At 35.1% G+C, this 5,252-nt stretch overlaps 1 pseudogene; it reads right to left on the reverse strand.

The window, feature by feature from the left end:
• Positions 1-3,553: 3,553 nt before the first annotated feature.
• On the reverse strand, positions 3,554-4,480 carry LOC118020166 (annotated as a pseudogene).
• Positions 4,481-5,252: the final 772 nt, after the last annotated feature.

Below are 5,252 nucleotides of genomic sequence, written 5' to 3' on the forward strand. Positions count from 1 at the left end.
CACTGTTCTTTTTTATTAGCTTAAATTCTTTCTCAACTCTGTTTTATTCTGATCTTTGTCTATTCTGTCATCTGTTTTTTTTCCTCATTAGAATGTTTACTAATAATAAGTTCAGAGTTTTGTCTCAGTGTTTCACTATAAATATGTATCATTATTAGAGGTTGATCTGCAGTCTAGTTTTTAGTTTTAATAATATAATATAAAGATGAATTCTATTTTCTATCAATGATGGAATAACATTTTATTTTTTTATTTTTATTTTTTTTTAAAGATTTTATTTATTTATTTGATGGAGAGAGAGAGAGCTAGAGAGGGAACACAAGCAGGGGGAGTGGGAGAGGGAGAAGCAGGCTTCCCACCGAGCAGGGAGCCCAATGCAGGGCTCGATCCCAGGACCCTGGGATCATGACCTGAGCCGAAGGCAGACGCTTAATGATTGAGCCACCCAGGCGCCCCTGGAATAACATTTTATTACATGAATGTAGGTTGCTTTCCATTTCTCATAAGCATGGTTTCAGAAATATTTATTTCTGCAAACTTACAGTGTAGATACAAAAATTTGGACCCCAAATTTATAAATTATTTTAAGATTTTTTTTTTTCGCTAAATAAATCAAAATGCCTCAAGGAAGAATATTTATTGACAATCTTTAATATTTTCACATGTTTGTTGCCATTTGTATTTCTTTTTGTGTGAATTAAACCTCTCTATATGTATATAGAACATAAACTGATTTTATTTTTAAATTATGTATATTAAGAGAATTATAAAATGTCCTCTTATGAACAATCCACCCAGCTTAAGAAGCACACATAGCTAATAAATGTAGGGCCCTCTGTGGCCTCTCTCTCTATTGCATTATCGCTTTTTAATACTTGAAATAACCACTGTCCTTAATGTTCTGTTTATCTCTTCCTAAATTTCATTTATAGTTCATCACAAATGGATATATCCCTAAACATACCTTGTATAATTTAGTACTTTTTTGAACAGTGTATATTAATTGAATAATACAGTGTGTATTCTTCTATGGTTTTCATTTTTTTCACTCTATGTTATGTTTGTCAGAATTATCCTTGCTTATGCATATAATTGTCATCTATTTTCATAGCTGTTAGGTAATGGTACGAATATTCCTAAAGTGTCCATAGTTTTGTTGACTGATGAGCATCTGAGTTCCTTCCACTACTGTAATTAAATATATTATTTCCATGGCATGATTTTACATGTCTCCTGTAGCAAATATACAAGGATTTATTTAGTCTATAGGCCAAAAAAGGTTGACCTTGGGATCATGGAATAAGCACAGGCTCAATGTACAAGATAATGCCAACTGCTTCCCAATGAGATGTGTCAATTTATTTTTTTTTTAAAGATTTTATTTATTTATTTTGACAGAGAGAGACACAGCGAGAGAGGGAACACAAGCAGGGGGAGTGGAAGAGGGAGAAGCAGGCTTCCCGCCGAGCAGGGAGCCCGATGCGGGGCTCGATCCCAGGACCCTGGGATCATGACCTGAGCTGAAGGCAGACGCTTAACGACTGAGCCACCCAGGTGCCCAAGATGTGTCAATTTATATTCACATCACCAGACTACAACAATTCCCACTGATGCATGCTTTTGTTAGTACTTGCTGTTTCCATGGCTTAATATTTACAATTAAGTAATTTTCCTAATAACCAATAAAATTGAGCATCTTTTAATATGTGTATTGTCATTTGTGCTTCCTCTTTAGTTTTCTGTTGGCCTATGTTTGAATCTCTTTGTCTTTAGTGTGCTGAAGGATGCACTGGGTGCTAAGGAATGTCTTTTTTTTTTTTCCCCCACTATGTGAAGACAGAGTGATACAGATGATATAAAGGTCCTGAGTGTATGTTCTGTAACAAGTGCATTAATAACTAAATAAGACAATATCAAGTATTTATAAACATTTCGTAGAGAATTAGAATAAGTTAAATTAGGATGATTATAGGTACTACTTATTGAGAGGGAGACAGTGGGGAATAATAATCTTGAGGGCTGAGGAAGAGCATCAGTAATTCTCAATGGGTTAGTAATTTTTGTTTTAATTTTTGTTTTTTTAAAGGAATAAAACTTATTGACCACCAGTATTTACAATAAAGAAAACAATATGCAGTTGGATAACTTTCTGATTACTACAAAGTTAATGTTTTTCCTGGTTTCGGCTGAACCAGTAACTCAAATACTGACAAGATTGAGCCTACATGTAAGGAATGAGTTGAGGTAAAGAAAAAACATACAAAAGATTACAGGAGTTTGTTCACCCATTTATTCCAGCAGGTCCAAAATTGTGAACATCTCTAACCATCTGATTATGATTAGGTTCACCTGTATGAAGTCTTAGATATCCCATGATCATGACCTTTTAGTCAATATAGCACCGGGATTTCAACTTCTTGTAAAGGAATGGTTCACTAGAAGGAACCTTTAAATGTCCACTTAACTAAGTTTTGCTTACCTAATTAAAACACACCAGGACTTGTCTAGTTTTCTCATTTAGGTGGGGAGGTTGTTGGTAGTGATAAAATTTTCCTTTCAGGGATCTTGCAAATAAACTTGCATTTAAATGACTGAAGATATGGGGGCACCTGGGTGGTTCAGGTCGGTTAAGCATCTGACTCAGTTTCAGCTCAGGTCATGATCTCAGGGTCATGGCACTGAGCCCCAGATGGGGCTCGGCGCTCAGCACAGAGTTGGCTTGTGAATCTCTCCCTCTTCCTCTGCCCCTCTCTCTGCTTGCACTCTCATTCTCTCTCTAAAATAAAATAAAATCTTTAAAAAAAATAAATGACTATAGATATGGATATGGATTCTGATATGGTTGCTTTTAAACTGTCCAATTTAAATTGTCCAATTAACTACAAAATTTGAAAAGTTAAGGCTTCAGGAAAAATTTCAATTTAACTTTATGTGATTTATTTCTTAGATTGCTGAAAATGATGGCATCCCAGAATCACGGATTTATCCATGGTTATAAAAGGCAGTTTTTGTTTTGGTGAATGTTAAAAAAATAAAAATAAAAAGGAAAGGAAAGGAAAGGAAAGAAAAGAAAAGAAAAGAAAAGAAAAGAAAAGAGGAAAAGAAAAGAAAAGAAAACCATTGATGTATGCATTTTTATGTATACACACACACACACACACACAAAATCCAAATAAACAAAAAAACACAAAATAGTCCTTAGGCATATAGGAGTTAAACACAAATTCTGATTGAGTAACGACTATGAAGATTTCCCCAAACATTTAGAAAAGGTGTTCTCCAATGCAGGAGAGTAATACACCATGGTCTCAAATATTCTTTTCTGATAAAGGGAAGCAACTAAAAGTTTCTATTTGTTCAAAGTAACCAGTGTTATATATGCAAAAGACCGCAAAACTCCCCCAATACTACTTCAAAACGAACATACCAAACATGATTTTCATTAGAATATTTCTTCACACTAATAAGTAAAAAAGTAAGACCCAGGTTTACAATATATAAATATGTATATTTATATATAAATATAAATACATATGAAAAGCAATGCAAACAATTATTGAGCTTCATCTTCTGTACAAGAATGCCAAGTTAGTCTCTCTTCATAAAAGGCAATTACAATTTGAGGACACTTCATATTTGCCTCTTTTGCCAGCACCAAGTCTGCCTCTGAAAAGATCTGCTTCAGAAAAGATCTGAATCTTTTCATTTTCATGAGACACATTAATTCTCCACTGTTATCTGGGGTGCCAATTACTCATTTAGGATCAAGACCTCTAACAAAGCCTCTTGGTTTATCAGCAGCATCTTTTCTGCCTTGATTTGCTATCATCAGATTCACTATCAGATAAAGATTGTCTTTTTGCACCATATTTTTCTTTACCAGTTTTTTGAGAATTAGGAAATGCTTCGGGTCGCCTGGGTGGTACAGTAATAGGTTGAACGTTTGACTCTTGGTTTCAGCTCAGGTCCTGGTCTCAGGGTGGTGAGATTGAGCCCCTCCATGGGCTCCAAGCTCAGTATGGAGTCTGCTTGAAATTCTTTCTCGTTTTCCATCTGCCCCTCCTGTCTATGCTCTCTCTCTCTCTCAAATAAATAAATCTTAAAAAAAAAAAAAAAGGAAAGAAATGTTTCAATTAACTCTGGACAATCTAAATTTTCTCCAGGTTCCCAAGTATTGTCATCATCTGTAAATCCCTTCCACTTCAGGAAATACTCCGCCTTCCCATTCACTACATGTCAGTCTAGTACTGTTTCCACTACAAATTCTCCCTCTTCTATATTTTACTCTTTCCATTGTTTCTTTCCCATTTTTGCAATGTAGTTTTATTGGAGGCCATTTTTTATTGTAGACTTGAAGAACTATTATTCACCACTTCTGAACTGCTCCAGGTCCCAGGTCAGTGACGTCTCCAGTGCTGTGTTCCTCAAGCTCTAGCCACTTTCCACGGGTTAGTTAAAAATGTAAGTTCTCATAACCAGTGCTAGAATTTGTTTTTATTCTTCCTCAAACAAAAAATTATATCTCTTGATTCAATGTGTATTAAAAGCAAATGTACTTAGATTCTGCTTTTCTTACTCTTTTCACTTATTTAGTATTCTAATATCTTTCTTTAATATGCATCTGAATAACAGGTTGAATATTTCAATTACCAGTATCTAATAAAGTTGCATATTTCATTTTATATGGTCATACTAGACCAACATAGGTTGTTTGTTCTTCAAGAAATTCATAACCAAGTTTAATGATAAAGTAGATAAAATATAGCCTCATTTTCTTTTCATGTAAGTAGAATATGTGGAAAATTGTAATACCAAGCATGCATGGCGACAAGGTCCCTTCCTTTTCGTATTCTGGTTTCTTTAATGTCACAGTGGGTCCTATGTCCCACAAGTTATGATTTTCAGAAGTAAATACTAAAATGGGAATTTGGCATACAGAATATTTATGGCGAAGAAACAGTGTTGGGCAAAGGAAAAAGCTGAACTCTGATGCAGGCTCAACAAAGCCTTGATCAGTCATATAGAGGAGATCTGGAGTGTATATAGCTCATTGGAGAAGTCCCACATTGGGCCAAATAGCAAGGCCTTTGTGTTCCCACCTCAATTAGTCATTGGATGTGAGCTGCTCAGGTTAACATAACCTTTATATATGAGTCTCTGCAGACAAAATATATCCTGGTGAAGCTCAAAGCTAAAGGCTGTCTATTGACAGCTGGGGTAATAAGCTCTTTAAATGAAGATCTGGGCAGTGC

Source organism: Mirounga leonina, unplaced genomic scaffold, assembly GCF_011800145.1.
Source record: "Mirounga leonina isolate KUSES-001 unplaced genomic scaffold, KU_Mleo_1.0 Mir_173, whole genome shotgun sequence".
NCBI lineage: Eukaryota > Metazoa > Chordata > Mammalia > Carnivora > Phocidae > Mirounga > Mirounga leonina.